This window comes from Schistocerca serialis, chromosome 8 (genome assembly GCF_023864345.2).
Source record: "Schistocerca serialis cubense isolate TAMUIC-IGC-003099 chromosome 8, iqSchSeri2.2, whole genome shotgun sequence".
Taxonomy (NCBI): domain Eukaryota; kingdom Metazoa; phylum Arthropoda; class Insecta; order Orthoptera; family Acrididae; genus Schistocerca; species Schistocerca serialis.
In genome coordinates, this window is record NC_064645.1 from 462,192,183 (window position 1) to 462,212,298 (window position 20,116).

The window sequence follows — 20,116 nt, forward strand, 5'->3', positions numbered from 1 at the left end:
CTGCTGACGTCAAAACTTATTAATCTCGATATGCAGTCAGTCTTTAATGGAAGGTCACATTAAAACTTGAAATTTTATTATTGGGAAGAAATTTCTCTATTGGGAACTTAAACGAGATTTTTTCTGTTGGGAGCTTACACTAAGTGTGAATATTACAAATATTTTTCTGTTAGGAGGTTGCACACTGTTGAGCTGGTGATTTATTTGCTTTCAAATCTTCAGTTCTTTCTCTACGGCAGGTATGGTTATTACTGTGTCGGGCATACGGGAGTGTGTCCGATGGTCAAATGATTGTATGTTTATACGATTATCCTGTGCGAACGATTTCTTGAATGCGAAATTTAAAACTTCGACTATCGTATTGCTGTCTTCAACTACCACACCGGATTAGTCAACGAGGGACTGAATGGAAGCCTTACCCCGCCAGGGTATCCGATAACGCTAACGCATTGCTTCCTGGACTCGGGTAGGCGCGCCCAGTGGATTAACGACGAGGGCCGGTGTGCTGGCCAGCCTGGATGTGGTTTTTAGGCGGTTTTCCACATCCCGCTAGGTGAATACCGGGCTGGTCCCCATGTTTCGCCTCAGTTACACGGCTCGCAGACGTCTGAACACATTCGCACTATTCCATGGATTACACTCGATGCAGACAGTTGGGGTACACTAATTCCGTCCCGGGGGGTAGGGGGTGGCGGCAGGAAGGGCATCTGGCCACCCCTTCAACATTAATATGCCAAATCCGATTAACGATGGCTGACCCTGCGTAACTGCGGGACAAGGCTCAAGCGATAGAATAGAATAGGTACGCCTTTTATCACTCGCGAAACGCCACAGGAAGCCCCGAGTGTGGAGACGGGTGGCTGGGGAGGCTGCCCTCCCACAGGAAGCAGTGTGACCGCGACTCGCCACTCGCCACCCGAGGCGCCGAGCCGGTGTCGGCGGATGCTGCGGTTTACTGGCCCCTCTGCTGCCTTACCGCGCTTCCGGCGACTTCACGCACTTTCACGCGTACGCACCGTATCCAGAGGGTGTCAGATGTTCAGGGCAGCATTTCATTTTCGAATTTACTATTATTAACTGAATTCTTTACAGGCGAATGGAAAAACTGGTAGAAGCCGACCTCCGGGAAGATCAGTTCAGATTCCTTAGAAATGTTGGAACACGTGTGGCAACACTGACCCTACGACTTATCTTAGAAAACAGATTAAGGAAAGGCAAATCTACGTTTCTAGCATTTGTAGACATAGAGAAAGCTTTTGACAATGTTCACTGGAATACTCTCCTTCAAATTCTGAAGGTGGCAGGGGTAAAATACAGAGAGCGAAAGGCTATTTCGTACAGAAAGCAGATGGCAGCTATAATAGTCGAAGGGCATGAAAGGGAAGCAGTGGTCGGGAAGGGAGTGCGACAGGGTTGTAGCCTATCCCCGATGTTATTCAATCTGTATATTGAGCAAGCAGTAAAGGAAAGAAAAGAAAAATTCAGAGTTAAAGTCCATGGAGAAGAAATAAAAACTTTGAGGTTCGCCGATGACATTGTAATTCTGTCAGAGACGGCAAAGGACGTGGAAGAGTAGTTGAACGGAATGGACAGTGTCGTGAAATGAGGATATAAGATGACCATCAACAAAAGCATAAGGAGGATAATTGAATGTAGTCGAATTAAGTCGGGTGATGCTGACGGAATTAGATTAGGAAATGAGGCACTTAAAGCAGTAAAGGAGTTTTGCTATTTGGGGAGCAAAATAACTGATGATGGTCGAAGTAGAGAGGATATAAAATGTAGACTGGCAATGGCAAGGAAAACCTTTCTGAAGAAGAGAAATTTGTTAACATCGAGTATAGATTTAAGGGCCAGGAAGTCGTTTCTGAAAGTATTTGTGTGGAGTGTAGCCATGTATGGGAGTGAAACATGGACGATAAATAGTTTGGACAAGAAGAGAATAGAAGCTTTCGAAATGAGGTGCTACAGAAGAATGCTCAAGATTAGATGGGTAGATCACATAAATAATGAGGAGGTATTGAATAGAATTGGGGAGGAGTTCGTGGCACAACTTGACTAGAAGAAGGGATCGGTTGGTAGGAAGTATTCTGAGGCATCAAGGGATCACCAATTTAGTATTGGAGGGCAGTGTGGAGGGTAAAAATCGCAGAGGGAGACCAAGAGACGAATACACTAAGCAGATTCAGAACGATGTAGGTTGCAGTAGGTACTGGGAGATGTAGAAGGTTGCACAGGATAGAGTAGCGTGGAGAGCTGCATCAAACCAGTCTCAGGACTGAACACCGTAACAACAACAACAACAACAACAACTGCAAGTATCTCATTACTCAGTACCTATCTCATCAGAGGTTAAATAGTTCTGAATTTGCCGGGTAGCTACCCGTGTTCGTCTTGACAGTACCCCACAAGACAAAGCTACGAGGAAGTTCCTTGAGAGTTTGGATGAGCACTGTGAAAGCTCAACAAGTCCTTGAGTAGTAGCGTAACGAGGGTACCTGGCGACACCACCTCCTTTCCGTTTCCTACCTCCCCCCCCCCCCCCCCTCCTCCTCATCTTACCTCACACGGCGCTATATTTAAATGTGCCAATAACGCAAAATTATTTTTTCGTTAAGAATAATTGTGAGATGAACGGGTAGAGACAATGTATGAAGATGCTGAGTATGTAATTCGGTGGCCGGCCGGTGTGACCGAGCGGTTCTAGCTGCTACAGTCTGGAACCACGCGACCGCTACGTCGCATGTTCGAATCCTGTTACGGGCATGGATGTGTGTGATGTCCTTGGGTTAGTTAGATTTAAGTAGTTCTAAGTTCTAGGGGACTGATGACCTCAGAAGTTAAGTCCCATCTACGTCTACGTTATCACTCTACTATTCACAATAAAGTGTCTGGCAGAGGGTTTAATGAACCATCTTCGAGCTGTCTCTCTACCGTTCCACTCTCGAACGGCACGCGAGAAAAACGAACACTTAAATTTTTTCTGTGCGAGCCCTGACTTCTCTTGTTTTATCGTGATGATCATTTCTCCCTATGTAGGTGGGTGCCAACAGAATGTTTTCGCAATCGGAGGAGAAAACTGGTGATTGAAATTTCATGAAAAGATCCCGTCGCAACGAAAAACGCCTTTGTTTTAATGATTGCCACTCTAGTTCACGTATCATGTCTGTGACACTGTCTCCCCTATTTTCGATGTCATCCGTCAGTCCTACATGACGCGGATCGCACACCGCACAGCAATACTCCAGAATAGGGCGGACAAGCGTGGTGTAAGCAGTCTCTTTAATAGACCTGTTGCACCTTCTAATTGTTCTGACAATGAATCGCAGTCTTTGGCTTGCTCTACCCACAATATTATCTATCTGATCGTTCCAATTTGGGTTATTTGTAATTGTAATCCCATAGTGTTCAGAGCCATTTGCACAATTTTTTTTCTTTTTTTTTTGTAATTCGATGTGTAAACAGAGATGAAAATATAGTAATCATGTGTGGCTGGAACGCTGTTGTGGGATCAGTTTTGTGGTGATTCGATCTTTGAAGGATCTTATTAATTCCATCGGAATTACTCGAGGGGCATTGTTTGGAGGTAGGTCTGTCTCTGCCCTCTAAGATTCTTCTCGCATTGGGGCATCCACACTGTAATCCCTTTCCGTAATTTCACTTTTATTTCCTTTATAACACCTTCTATATAATTTCTTTCACTTATCCCCTTTCTATTCTTCGCTGTGTAATTGTGTTCTGTAGGAGATACTTCCCTTTCTTTATTTTCAAACGGTTCTTCAATTTTGCGAAATGCTCTTTCATTCCCAAAGTTACACAAGCTACTATAGCTTTTCCTTTCTCTTCTAGGCATTTCTTCTTAACCATTTCGCACTTGTTGTGTGTGTCAGGTTTTGGACGTCTGTATTCCCTTCTGCCTACTTCATTTGCTGCGTTTTATATTTTCGTCTTTCATAAAATAAATTTAATATTTTGCGTGTTATAGAAAGATATCTGTTGGGCCTTGTTCATTCGTCTGTTTGTTCCTCTTGCGCTTTCTGTATTTCATTTCTCGAAACCAACAATTCATCTTGTATTTCTCCCACCTATTTCTCAGTCGCTGCCTGATGGTCCTCTTGAAACTCTCATCTATTTCTGGTTCATTCAACCTATCTACTTCACTACTCCTTAAGATCCTTTGCATTTTCTTCAGCTGTAAATCCAAATTTCATAAGTAATAACTTATCTTTAGAATCTAGAGCTGCTATCTTCCAGTTCAAGATCTGGTTTCTATATCTCGGCGTTAGTATTACGTAATGTATCTGAAATCTTCCAGTGTAACCCATTTCTTCCCCATGTAAAACTTTGTTTTATAATTCCGTTACCAATTGTTTGCAATACTTAAACAGTGCTCTTGCACAGTTCTATCAAGTCGCTTCTCCTGTCACACCCTCTCCATATTCCCCTACAATTTTCCCTAGCTTGTTTTTCCTACAATCTAATTCCAGTCCCCAATATCATATAAATTTCCCTCTCCCTTGACGAACAAGAGTTCCAACATTATACTCTCCAACGCACAGAACGCCAACTTCCAGATGACAACACTCTCTAGAGTAGCCCTCCTCCCTCTCCCCTCCCTTGCGATGCGAATGGGAGACTATTTTACCTCCGAAACATTTTACCCAGGCAGATGCTGTCATCATTAAAGCTTACAGTAGAGTTACATTGTCCGCGGGAAATATGGCTATACAGTAGTTTCCTCTTGCTTTCAGTCATCTACAGTCGCAACACAGCAAAACCTTGTTGGTTAATGACGCAATACGAGATCAGAGTAATCCCCCACAACTACTGAAAAGGCTGTTGCCCTTCAGAATCCATATGTTAGTCTGACCGCTCTGCAGATGCGCCTCCGATGTGTCTGCACCTACGAGACAGCCTACATATGGGTGACATAAGCAAGGTGCTCCATCCTGCAATGTTCCTGGTTACAGGGAGCCATTTAGAATGAAGTACCCTTATTTCGTAGTTTGATAGATGACTGATCAGTTATCAAATTTTCTTTATTTAAACAGTAACAGTAACCTTCTTATCGAATTTACAAATCAAAGGACATACCGGCAGCCTCAGTAATAGCAGTAATGCGGCTTCTGTAGTGATCGTACTCTTCTAATGACCGTGTTTTAGCATTATTCCACTATTACTACAAGTTCACTGTCGATTCAAAATTTTTTGCAGCTGTGGGCCAATTATTCCAAGACTACTCTACTTCTCTGCTAGGTTCCTTTCCAGCTGTTAGCCCCGACCAGCAAAAGAAGGTAGTCAGCTTTTCCTCTTGTCCCCAGAGAAGCTGCCTCCTCTCATAACGTTTCCAAGAGAGATTCCAAGTTAATGCCTCATATGAAGAGCGCAAACAAGGGCACATGTGCGTAGCTCTTCGTTATTACTTTGTTCATCCAACGCCTCTGGAGATGGCAGACTGACTAACCAATTCTTGCCAGCCGCGAGGAGTGGCAGCACGATTAGAGGCGCCATGTCACTGATTGCACGGCCCCTCCCGCCGGAGGTTCGAGTCCTCCCTCGGGCATGGGTGTGTGTGTTCTTCTTAGCATAAGTTAGTTTAAGTAATGTGTAAATATAGGGACCGATGACCTCAGCAGTTTGGTGCCATAGGAATTCACACACATTGTTTTGATTCTTGCCATCATTTTTCAAACAGTTATTACCGGCCCCGAATACTGTATCTCAAGTGACAGCTAACGTGAAGGGAACTGGCTAGTAGTGGTAGAAGGTGCCCTCTACCATGCACCGTACTGAGGCTTGCGGATTATGCATGTAGACGTGTATGTTTAACGACAAACGCCACCGTAGCTTCTCGAAAGCACCACTGAAACATCCCCATAGAAAAATTTTTTATAAATGACCATGCTGGTAAACCTCTTACGTTATTTGATTTTCAAACAGCTGAACAAAACTGAACGTAAACAGACATTTCTCTCTTTACTTATTCTGATCAACACTAAACTGACACGCAATATTTTTACCGCAGCGCAGTCTGACTTTCAATAATCCCTACAAAGAATGGCCCTGCCTAACAATGACCTATACCTTTCATGAATCACTTACCTCACAAAAATATTCGTTACTTGAACTACTGCAATACAGCAGCGCCAATACAGCCAGCTAAATGAAATATTCTAACTACTGAAGGCACTAACTACTGATAGGCATAGCTAGCAAATGAAAGATTTTGATAGAGAACAAACAATGTATTTACCTTAATAGTGTTCAAAAGTCATTATATATATATATATATATATATATATATATATATATATATCAGTTCATGACATCCAGTCTTACAAATTTCCTTTTTCTGAAGGACACACGTCCAGATCGTCCGCTCTCAAAACGCTGCCATCTCTCTCCCCACATCCACCACTGTTTGCGGCTCACCTCCAACTTCACAACGCTACGCGCTGTTCATATCCAACTGCCCAACACTACAATAGCGAATATTCCAACAATGCAAACCGGCCACAGACTGCACACAGCACAGTCAGTGATTTTCATACAGAGAGCTACGTGGCGTTACCAACATAAAAGCCTAAATAGCCTACTTACACCACATTTACCTGCCGGGACTATGTTTTGTTTTAACTGACACGGCCAAAAATTCAGTTATTACTGTGCAGTGTAAACGTTACGTTGTTAGCAGTTCGGAACACTGGATGAGTGTTAAACATCCACTTTGAAATGTTTCCTCTTTTACAACTGTCTTCTTTCCTGAATGAAAGCAAAGAACATTTTTCAGCCCGGACAATCCTTCTTGGTTCAGCAACTACTTTCACAAATGCTTCGTTATTAAAAAGTGCTGTTCTCGTCGCGAAGTTTCTCATTTAGGTGAGGAGAAAGCCCGCCACAATAATAAAGATGAAGAATGCTCCCAGTCAGAACATTTGGGCAGATAACGTCTGCCATTATTCTCATGACACATTCCGATATCAGACGTATTGTACGCACGTGTGACTTAATGAACCTCCGTTGGTTTTGAGCAAACAAAAACGAATGGCACAATGTACACAAACACGCACTGTTTGTGGAGGCAATTTACAGCTGAATTGTTGGCTCCAGCGAGTGTTCTGCAAGAGTGAATGAGCTTGCCCTCTCTTTTGTCCTTATGAGTTCGCGACCTTGTGTATGTGTGTGTGTGTGTGTTGTACGCGGTTGAAAGGGGGGGGGGCAGTGTAGTGTCGCACATTTAGTTGATAAAAGGCACTTTGTGTACATAGAGCTGTTCAGAAGCACTGCTATTGCAATTGCCGAAAATACAGACGATGGTATGTGAAAAATGTAGAATTTCGCTGGCCGGAAGTTAAACAGATTGGCAATTCCGTAAATTCAATTGCTTGCTATGACAACGTGCTCATCTGTTGTGAGAACTTTCTGAATGATATTACTGATCAATATGTTTCATCATTTAAAAATCATAGGATTTGTTTACTGTGGTCTGTTAATCGTTATGGCCCTAGATCTTCTTTTTTGTTATGAAACGTAGTAGCTTTGACATCAAACAACAAAAAATAAATCTTCCACTCGGGCTATTCAGTTGGAACAAATGCCTTATTCTTCTCCACTGATTAGTTTCGACTGTACATCATTGTCAGCGTACGTATAATGCATCAAAGAAAACGAAACTGTTCAGTCGCTTTGTTAATAGTCTTCACGTTTTTAGGAAATACGGCTAAGTTGGCAGAGACACAACTTGTATATGTGAAGATTTTCGTAGTGTGTCGATGCAATGAAATCTTCTCGGGGTAGTCACCGCATCAGTTCGCATTGTCTCGGTGTCGTTTCGGAAAAGTAAGTTGTCTCTCACCACCTAGGGATGAAATGTGGGTGTCTAGTAGTCCGTGGCAAGCTAGAGCACGGATTTCTTTCATGTTACTCAGATCTGATGGTCTATATTAACGTGTGTTACGTTGAGGAGTAGTTATCATATGGTAAATTATAGATTGCAGCATTCAGTCGTCTTTTTAAATTTTATTGTGCAGATCTAGATTTCGGCTAGAAGCTAGCCATTCTCAATATACAGTTCAATGAGCTGTGGATGAAGCCCGGACAACAGGGAATTACATGCACTGAGCGAAAATAATAGTGCACTGAGAATGGCTAACTTCTGCACAATTAAATTTAAAAATTGCTGCAATCTATAATTTACAAGTCAATATAACAGTCGCTGAGTGCAACAGCTTTCGGAATGGAAGGTAACCTAATGAGTTACCATATTGTTCACGTGTGTGTATGAAATACGACATTGCTATCACCTGACAAGCATGATATACGCTGCGATCAAGGGATGATCTTAACAATATTGAGTAGAATTTGTGTCTGGAGTACTATCATTGCAACAGTCTCGAGGTAATGGTGTTAACAGTAGGAAACGAAGTGGGTCCTAATTTGTAGCAAACGCAGGGGAGATCAGGAAACAACATATTTATGTAGTTCTGCCAGTGTTGCGAGTGCCGTGGAACAATTTTCCCCTATTCCGAAACGAATCATCAAAAGAGGGATGCAATACTCAGGACAAGGACGATGTATTAGGGCTGCTACTTGCACGAGTAATCGAGAGTTACGCGAATTTCAAGCAGCCAAGCAAAATATTCGACGAACGGAACGAGAAATTCAACGAATCCAACGAAATTAATTCATAAACTGCCAGTTCCACAGCATCACTGAAGGACCATATTAAGCATGTGGAAGAAGTTTAAAAAAATGGATAATTTGTCAGCACTAACTGATGCCAGGTACGAACAAACATCCCAGGATATCAGCGAAATAAAACATGATATCTGCTCATGTTTACATAGCGAGCAACAGGCTATTGGGCATGTTAATGACGTAGCAGACGATGTTAGTAGCTTCAGACATTTCACAAACGATGCCGTTATCTAGAACATAGTACAATCTGAAAATAAGTTGCACAAGTATTGAGGCAAACCTTTATAAAATTTCCTAAGAATGGCAACTTCCTTTAATTCTTAATACATGTAAAATTGAACACTTCACGAAATGCAAAAAATAGTATCCTATGACTGCAATTTCAATGAGTTACAACTGGAATTAATCATCTCTTACAATTTGTATTTGTATTAAATTTCTTTCACGACCAGGCTTCGAACTAACTACCCTGGAGAGTACCGCCATCTCATAACGAAATGGGTGTTAGCTGTCTTGGGTAAGGCATTTCGTTCGCCTCACTGCAGGGAACTTCAGAAACAGCAACGGAAATGCTAACTGCAACCCAAATTGTTGTCAATCTTTGTGAAGATAGCTTTGCGTTTCGTATCTTATCAACAACTCGAGGCTGAGGAGGAAGGAGAATAGTTTTCAGGGTAAGTAAAAACCTTGTGTTTACATAACATGCTATACACGATCTCTTGTATTATTCGCTGATCATTTTGATTACAATAAGTGTTCCATAGCTCCTTTTGTGACTCACTAGTAAATATTGATTGCTAGCTTACTGTCGAGAAGGTAACTATTATTCTCATGGGGTAGTTGGAATGCACTGTTTCTGTGAGGTCTATGGGGGGAACCATAAAGAAGTCTGTGTGCCGGATAGTTGGACACAGTACTTCATATGTTTAACCATGCGCTAGTCGCATTTATAAAGGTGGAAATTACTTTCTATGTCTAATGAATGACTCGTGCGTGAGTCAAAAGTATGATATTACGCAGTTTCCCAATGACGTTTTTCATGATGTACTTGACGGTGGAGGATTACATTTTCTTTTAGGACTGCGGTTTTTATTGATCGGTTTAAAATAATTCTTTGCTGAATTTACGGATGCTCGAAATGTGATATATGCTACGTCAAAAAAGGGAGAGAGTATCATTTGAGTTACTATTCGTTGCAAATTTCTCTGACTGCCAATTTTAAGGTCGCTCTTGATGGCCGCACACGCGGTTTTGTTGGCCGTGTGCCGTTGCTGAAACGCAGTCCCTGTCTTCGCGTGACATGCTGGCCTCCGGCCGCCGTTCTCTGAGAATTTCACGTGAGATCCAGCAGAGTGATAAAAGTAACAGGACACGTGAACTGTGTTAGGAATAAGAAATTGTGGAACGCTCGCGGCCTTGAAAGTCGTGTATTTTTCTGCATTTACTGCGATATGGGCGTACCGCGCAAAATTAAGAATTTGTAATGATATGAATTCAAAGAACAATCAGTACAGGATTATGGGTAAAATATGTAAAGAAGCAGTCAAAATTCTTCATTCACAACTGCGAACACTTTCACAGATTATTGGTAGTGTTATTATTCCCTTACAGTCAGCCATATGGGATAAGATAAACATGGAAATAACGTGCCGCATTATTATGTTCTTATCCATTTTGCTTCATTATGCGCCAGAACTTCATGGATTTTACATCTAGTGAATGAAAAATGCAACACAATCGAATTGGATCTCTGTTCCATTAGGCACTAAACTCGAACGGTGCTTTTCACAAGAGGAGACAATGAGAAACAAAAGACTATTTCGGCTCCAAATTCATCAACACTTACGTTAACATTACGCTCACTGTATTATATACCTTAGGCCATCGTTAAGCAGAAGAAAATCAACTATGCAAGGAATCAGTGCGAGTGACCGACGAAATTTACCGTAACGTCGCCTTTTTATGAAGGGGAAGTCAAAACAGAAACTGTTTCTAGCACACAATCAACGAAATGAATGAATTTTTTTCAGCGCCAGCCAGTACCGGTATTGTGGGAAGAATCGCCCAGCAGAGTTCTCAGGCAGTACATCTAACACAAACAAGTTTCCACTTAAAAAAGACCTTACAATATGCACAAAAAGTAGATCAATAATCAGAATGACTCTTGAAGTGACTGAGAATGACGTACTCAGCATAACGGTAATCGATATTGTTGTTATGGTGAAAGTTTCTGGCAGATTATAACTGTGTGCCGGACCGAGGCTCGAACTCAGGACCTTTGCCTTTCGCAAGTGCTCTGCCTACTGAGTGTCGCAAGCACGACTCACAACGCGTCCTCATAACTTCAGTTCTGTCAGTACCTCGTCTGCTCCTTCCAAGCGTTGGAGGTATTTGACTAAAAACTAAACATAAATGCAAATATGATAATAAAACAACTAAAAGAGAATACCTCCAGTGGACACAGGTTCCTTTCTTTGTCATAATACATCACAAACAAACTTACACTAACTAAACAAAGACAGCGTCTATAAACTACGTTTATATACGTCTAGAAACTTGACAGAGACGGCCGGAGTGGCCGAGCGGTTCTAGGCGCTTCAGTCTGGAACCGCGCGACCGCTACGGTCGCAGGTTCGAATCCTGCCTTGGGCATGGGTGTGTGTGATGTCCTTAAGTTAGTTAGGTTTAAGTAGTTCTAAGTTCTATGGGACTGATGACCTCAGATGCTAAGTCCCATAGTGCTCAGAGCCATTTGAAACTTGACACATAGGGAAATATGTATTCTAATGTAGGTATCCATCAACTCAACCTCATATCTCTACAATGTTTTTAGGCGGTATTGTCTTTCCATATGTTCTTCGGCCTTTGAAAGTCCTCCTGCTTAGCTGGGTGGTAACGTGCTCGCCTCCGATGCAAGTTGGCCCGTGTTCGATTCCCGCCCGGGTTGAAGATTTTCTCCGTCGGGGACTGGGTGTTGTGTTGTCATATCACTTCATCCTCATCACCGGCGCACAAGTCGCCCCGTGTGTCGTTGAATGAAATAAGTCTTGCACTTGGCGGCCGAACTTCCCTGAATATGGCTCCGGGCCATCGATGCCATACGCTCATTTCCATTTCTCCCACTAGAGCCTCGTGTATGTAACAGTGATCTCCTAACGTTAATTTACGACATAAGCTGTTGCTGTGTTGCAGAATGCGCAAATTGGCTTCGAATTTTACGGAGTGATTGCTCTCGGTTAGAAAGTGTTTGAGGAAGTGTTATGTAACTTTTCACTCTTTAGAGCTCTTATATATTCTGTGTACCTTCTTCCTGTATGTTTGTCCCATGTATTGAGATTGACAGGAGTTGCGCATGAGTCGATATATCTCTGAATTGCTAAATTTCTATGGAATTCTACTACCTTATCTAACAAATGGTGTAAGTCAGCCACAATACAAATGCACCTGGGAATGAGAGCGCTTCTGTCGGCTTATCGTGAGTTTTTATCGTGATATTTCACGAGGACACGGTAAACCACTTGATAGTATACGCACAACTGTCCTGACAGCATTTACAGTGCAATACTTTTTCTTTAGTCGCCACTGAACTTGTTTACTGTTAACGTCACAGCGTGTTTCCTGTAACGGCCACGTGAGATCGAGTGCAATAGTATCGTCGACTGAAATCGAACTTGCGCTTGGCGGCTGAACTTCCCCGGATAGGGGCCTCCCGGCCAACGACGCCTTACGCTCATTCCTGTTTTCGGACTTCAAAACAGGTTCCGTTTTAGTGTACGCTCTTTGTATTTAGTACTTTCCACACACCGTGTTTGTTTGAATAGCATGACTGTTTGTCTGTGACGTGCTACAACAAATAAAGGAGCCTGTGACCACAGGAGGCATTTTGTGTTAGTTGTTTCCTTTTTAGGTTTACATTTACGTTTGATTTCTAGTCGTAACCTCCACTTAGCCAAGTTCATAAATAGTGTTTTGTTTCTCCACAGACAGCGTCACAGGTTTCTCCAAATTAGTAACACAACAACCACAAATAAATCCTCCTGATGATGGAGATTTAAACCTTTGAAACGCATTGTCGGTGTAAGTAAACTTGTTGTTTCTTTCAAGTTGTAGGTGAAGTCAGATACTGGAACTTTTTCAACAAGTAACTAAGGTTTCGTTGGTTGTAGGTGTTGGCATAAGAGCGTAAAAAAAAGATAAAAAACAATTTAGAGGCGTTGAAGACGCAAGCCATTGTGTATGGAAGATAGCACGCCATGGCCAAGAGGTTAGAGACCGCAACTTCTTGTTCCTCCCACGGGCGCCATGATCTGCCTCAGCAGTTAGGCCAGGGGTCTCCAAACTACGGCCCGCGGGCCGCAACCGGCCCGCGAGAGCCGGCAAACCGGCCCGCGTTAGCTGGCCGGACATCCCCCGTATCCGGCCCGCCAAATATTTGAGGTGGTACCTATACAGCCAACAATTGAGTTTCGAGGCCTATCGCGACCAATACACCGCGACATTGGCTCCGCTGCTCGCTACAAGACTACATATCTAAACTTATTGTTGCGCCGCTTGAAGTTAACAATGCGTTGACATACTCTACCTCTGTTACGTCTTGCAGTAATAGTGTTGCTAACAATGATTTTGAGATTTCGTTAACTTTGCAGGACGCTTTCGTGAAGACTGTGCAGTGACATACTTTTTTGTCGGTGAAATTCGCCATAATAAAATACGCCTGAATTTCGGTCAGGTACGTCCACCAATCAAATTTATGTAATTAAATAAAAATCGTAGTTCGTTTCAGTGATAGCTAGTCCCACAACCTTAGATTTTTGCGATTTCATCTTTCCTTTAGTCTTACATTATGGTGATCATGGAGTGCTAGGGTGCTTTAATCCCACTAGGTAGATCTTGGCCCTTATGACTTCGTGGAGGAGTCAATGTGGCCCGCGGACTCAAAAGTTTGGAGACCCCTGAGCTAGACTACTGGATGTAGGGGGACTCCACAGTTACGCTGCAGCCACTCTTAGCTGCTGCATCACACACTTCTTCGTCTCGAATTCCTAAATGTCGCGGCACGCTGTAAATTAAACGGCTCCTTCCCAAGACGCTTACTTTTGGAGAGTGGCGGAAGTCGAACTCGTCGCGAGAGCCAAGTAGAGGAAATCGTAGGCCAACCGTGAGGCTACACCTCTCTAGCAGGAAGACGGATGTGACGAAGTATCGAATGGGTGGAAACGCGCAACAGCGGCTGGGCGCGTTGCTGCCCTACAGGCTAGTAGCTCGGCGCAGCAGAGCACACAGCAGACGGGGTCGTCCCATCTGCGCGATGCTATCTCGCCAGCAGCCGGCGCTTTCGCCACCGGCTTCACACGCGCCTCTTCCCGCCGGCTTTCCACACCGGCTCTATCGTCTGTGAACATCGTCTGCTGCCCGCCTCTTGAGACTGCACCTCTTCCGGGCCTGTGACGTCCCGTGCGAGAAACCGCGATTCCGCTAAAGTTAACAAGAACTTTTTCTGCTTAATTAGCCATTTCAGTCTTCTAAGGAGACCACCAATGACTGGATTTTTGTAATTTTATATATTTATGGTACGTGTAGTAAGAACTGAAATATCAATAACCCAAAGCAGATACGTGCAGTTCTCATACTACACTCATGCTCATAAATTAAGGATAATTGCAGAATGTGGTGCCACACAACGTGGCACTATACAAAACTGGCGCTAATAGCATAGGCACCTAGGGAACACACACGACACAGATCTGTAAGTCCACGGTATTGGTGATAAGTTGAGAAAACCATCCCGAAACATACGTGCTACAAAACGCCACTGTTTCCTGCGCATGTACCCCGACATCAGTATGGGAGATGATCACCATGCACATGTACACAGGCCGCACAACGGGTTGGCATACTCTGGATCAGGTGGTCGGGCAGCTGCTGCACCAGTGCCTGTCGGAGCTCCTGAAGTGTCGTAGGGGTTTGAAGCCGTGCAGCGACGAGAGCATTCCAGACATACTCGATGGGGTTTAGGTCTGGAGAAAAGGCGGCCACTCCATTCGCCTGATATCTTCTGTTTCAAGGTACTCCTCCACGATGGCAGCTCGGTGGGGCCGTGCGTTATTATCCATCAGGAGGAAGGTGAGACCCACTGCACCCCTGAAAAGGCGGACATATTGGTGCAAAATGACATCCCGATATACCTGACCTATTACAGTTCCTCTGTCAAAGACATGCATAGGTGTACGTGCACCAATCGTAATACCACCCCACACCATCAAACCACGACCTCCATACAGGTCCCTTTCAAGGACATTAAGGGCTTGGTATCTGGTTCCCAGTTCACGCCAGATGAAAACCCGGCGAGAATCACTGTTCATACTATACCTGGATCATCCGTGAACATAACCTTGGACGACTGTTCCAATGACCATGTACTGTGTTCTTGACACTAGACTTTACAGGCTCTCCTGTGACCAGGGGTCAGTGGAATGCACCTTGCAGGTCTATTGGCCAATAAACCATGTCTGGAGGCAACTGTTCCAGTGGCTGCAGTAACGCCCTGAACAATGCTACCTGGAGTACTCCATGGCCGGCTGCGTGCACTGATATCGGTCTACTTGTGGTGTTGTACAATGTGGACGTCCCGTACTGAAGCGCCTGGACACGTTTCCTGCCTTCTGGAATCGTTGCCATAATGCTTTTTTCACCAACTGTGACATAATCGCGTGTGGCACACGGGGGCCCGTGCTATGACCTGCTGTGTTTGACCAGCCTCCAGTCGCCCTAGTATTCTACCCCTCATAACGTTATCAATGTGTGTTCTTTGAGCCATTTTCAACACACAGTCACCATTAGCGCGTCTGAAAACTCTGCACACTTACTCGCTGCATGGTACTCTGACATCTACCAAGAAACCTCTGCATTTGTGGACTGCTGGCAGCACCACCGTACGACGATCGCAGGTCAAATGCACCGCATGGTCCTACCCAGAGGTGATTTAAACCCGCAAACCGCCCACCAGAGCGTTGTTTCACAATGTACCAGCATTATCCTTAATTTATGAGCATGAGTGTGGAAGAAGCCATCGCTGACGATTTCTGTGTAATTTTCAAGCATAGGAATTTCACAGCCAACCGGTTGCAAATAAGTGTTTGGTACAATTGACCTAGGTTTCGACATCTAGCAAAATAAAATAGGTTCCAGCCCTGTCACGTATGCTTCGCTGGGAATAACATCTGTCAGCTGTTGTTCCTAGCTAGGAATACGTGACAAGGCTGGAACCTATTTTATTTTATTTTTGTTTTGAGCATATTTGCTCTACATTCCGAGCATTGCTTTCTTGCAATGTAATTTTACGCTTTCTCAAAATTTCATTCTGATGAAGACACCCCAAGTAGGTGCCGAAACATGGGACACTTGTACCAAACAGTTATTTGCAACCGGTTGGCTGTAAAATTTCTATGTTTGAAAACTGTATGCTGTTACTGAGAAACAACTACGTTTAAAACTGTAAGATTTCTGAGCAACTTTGATTCATTAGGTAAATGTCGATGTTTCGCGAAAGGCCGCGTGGCTCACTCGGTAGCGTTGGAGAATGGGTAATCAAATCTTGCTAACGTCTTTTTTCGTTTTATTTATTTTGCCTTTAGTTCAGATACCTACATCACTTAAATATACAATTTACCGAATACATGCTGATTGACATTTTTAATGAAGTTTTAATTTTAATGAAAAATATACATATTCTTCTTTTACACGTATTCTTAATTATCGATATTATATAAGAGATTGTTAATAGATTCGAAAAGTTTCTATAACTGAAACAATGTTCGTTAACAATCATTTAAAAACAATCTATAACAAAGAATCAAGTTATATTTGCAATGCATGTGAAACTAAAAGACGTGCATTTTCCATAAAAGAAGGTGACTTGATATGCGTTAATTACCATATATTTGATGAATTTTATATTTAAATGATGCAGGTATTTAAATAGTAGGGAAAAAATAAGACGAAAAGGAAACGATAGCAAGACCTGAACCAGCGATCCATAGATTACCCAATTACCATCCTCTAACCCTTCCGAGTGAGCCACTAAGTCCATCGTAAAAGAATTAAAGTTACTAAAAAATCTTCAAAGCTGATTTCCTCGAGAACTTTTGAGAATTGCATCGAACTGCTTTGGAATATTGATATTTGAGTTCTGAACTACACTCGCCACAAATATAAAAATCACAAAAATCCAAGTGTCTGGTAGTGTCTTTGTTAGCCTTTCAGTCACAGTTCACTAAGATGGACAAGATTCTCGGGAACCGCAAACTGCATCACTGTCTTAACCAAGCTATAGTTAGTCTCTGTATGTTAATCTTTTTAGAGTCGGTTGCGGGACTCGGTTGTTCGGTAGAGGATATCAAATTAAACACCTTACAACCGTAAAGTTTCCAACCTTATTTTATTAGGCAATCACTTTCAGCGTTTTACTATGCCATCTTCAGACCCCTGACGGAGGTGTAGGATCACAACCGAGGTAGATTATTCTTATGAATCAGTCAGGGTCCTGAAGATGACGTAGTAAAACACTGAAACTGGTAGCCAAATAAAATAAGGCTGGAAACCTGACGGCTGTAAGGTGTTTAATTTTATATCCTCTAAACTATTACCATTTTTTTGTATTCTTTATTATGCTTTCTGAAAGATTACAAAAAGCCTTTTGTAATGTAATAACGTACTTTGTGACTGTCTCCCCCCCCCGCCCCCCCCCCCGCCCCCCCCCCCCCCCCCGTAATTTAGAGAGACCGTCGAGGGCATCTCCACGTGTATATCTCCCAGGACAGCCAAAATGGCTCTGAGCACTATGGGACTTAACTGCTGCGGTCATCAGTCCCCTTGAACTTAGAACTGCTTAAACCTAACTAACCTAAGGACATCACACACATCCATGCCCGAGGCAGGATTCGAACCTGCGACCGTAGCGGTCGCGCGGTTCCGGACTGTAGCGCCTAGAACCGCTCGGCCACTCCGACCGGCACAGCCAACTGTTGATCACATCTATACCCTAAAACAAATCGTAGAGCAGAGGATAGAATTCGGGATTGGCATGCATCACCTCTTGATAGAATTTAAAGCAGCGTATGACAATATAGACAGAGAGCAACATTTATCGTGCTATGGTTGAAGTGGGAATCCCTAGAAAATTGGAAAGTCTAGTGAGAACGACAATGCGCGAGAGATTAGGAGCATAAGAATGGGGAAAATGTCGTCTGATACACTAGACATCGTAAACTAGGTTAGGCAAGGAGACGCGATATTCTGCCTCCTTTTTAATGCTGCCCTGGAGCAGATGGAAAGAGATGCAAATCTTTTGAGCAAGGGGACGCTCTTGCATAAATCAGTGCAGATATTTACTTTTGCGGATGTCAAAGGTATAGGGCCAACGCGACTGCTACGGTCGCAGGTTCGAATCCTGCCTCGGGCATGGATGTGTGTGATGTCCTTAGGTTAGTTAGGTTTATGTAGTTCTAAGTTCTAGGGGACTGATGACCACAGATGTTAAGTTCCATAGTGCTCAGAGCCATTTGAACCATTTTTATAGTGCCAAGAACCCGAAAAGTATTGGAAGAGACATGTATCATCCTTGTAAAGGTTACCAGGAATATGGGATTAAACGTCAACCAGCAGAAAACATATGGCTGCCCAAAAGGCACGCAGGGAGAACGTGCCAGCCTCTGTGATAGTGGTAAACTATACCGGTGCCTTTGGGAGAGACGCGTAGGGGTCGACAGTCACCTACTCAAATGACGCTTCCTATGAAATCAGAGACTAATAACAGCCAGTACAGCCTATTTTATTGTAATAAGACTCTTATCATAAATGCTCCTGACCCATACCATCAAGTTACTCGTCTGCAAACACTTGCAACACCAACGCTCACATATGTCTCCGAAACTTGGATCCTAACAGCAAAAGACATCGAAACTCTGCACACATTCGAAAGAAAGATTCTTTGAAGAATCATAAGCCCAGTTTGTGAAAGACGAATAAGAAGTAAATGATAAAATGGTAAGTCATACATCATTCATAAGGAGCCACCTTTCAGAAGAATAATGAAATTATCCATACTGAGGTTGGCTGGACACGTAGCAGGGATGAGTCATACAGAAGTACCCAAAACGATACTTCAAGGAAATCTAGGAGCACTGAGACGGGGTGGTCGGCCGAGAATCACAAGGAAGGATGAAGTCATTGTGGATTTCCAGAGAATGGGTTGTAGAAATTGGAAAGCCCCAGGAACGGACCGAGACTAATCGTGGAAAATTGTGATCAGGTCAAAGAAGAAGACTTGGAATGTCAACCACATGTTTTTGAAAGGAAAATATATGAGGCGGTCCAGTAGCCAGGTACTGGTTTATGGAGCAGAGGGCAAAAATTCAGAGCTGGAACAGCTACACAGAGAACTAAATACGGTGGGACTGATAAAGGCTGGATGATAAAACAGGTTGACCATGTAAAAAAGATGAGAGATGAAAGGTGACTGAAGACTGCAATGGATGTGGTTCCACCAGAGAGAAGACCAGCACTCAGACCTAGGAATAGATGCCTAGTTCGAATGAGAGACCTACAGCGACTGGGAAAATGGGAAAACGGGTTTAAAATCTCACAGAATATAAAGATCAAGGTGAAGATACGGGACAGGCCACAGGCCTAGTACTTTGAAGTGATGATGACTAATACAGTAAGCGCTGTGCGAGAAGGTGATGTTGACAATAGGATGTAGCGAGCACAATAGTGCTAGTAATGTAAACGTTTTCTGTCTTGGCCACAAATTTTTTTCAGTAATATGTGACCAATTTCAGTACCTGTTACGCCATCAAGAAACATAAAATATGAGTCTGCTGGCTTCTTCAAGAGTCCACTGGTGTCTCTGGATGGCTGAACTCTGTCTAAAGATAGCGTCGCGTTCGCTTATAAAAGGCTATTTTCCATAGATTTTCCAGAGAAGTGGAGCTAATGGGGAGAAGTCTTCATGCTGCCTTTGGGAGGCCGTCATAATTGGGTAAACACTGAGGGCCGATAGTGAAAGAGAGCAGGAATCCAAAATATTATTACTGTTGTGCCGACTCCGTTATTTCCTGGTGGTTGTTTACGTTTCTTGCTTGAGGTGGCTGGGTGTTTACTTCCTTGTCTGCGTGTAGTCACTAAGATGGAAGGCTGTACAGGTCATCTCTACTGAAACTCCACTCACTCTTTGATATTTCAACTGCTTCAGCGGACTCCCCATTTGCAAATGTTACTTTTTTTTGTCCAGCACTCATGCGTTCTCAAAATCCATAACCTGGCCACATTCTTGCCCGGTTGTGAATAGCACGTCATTGTGAACCACAGTATCACAAGCAGCAGTCCATGCCTTGTGCTGATCACTGCTTTCACTTCCTGC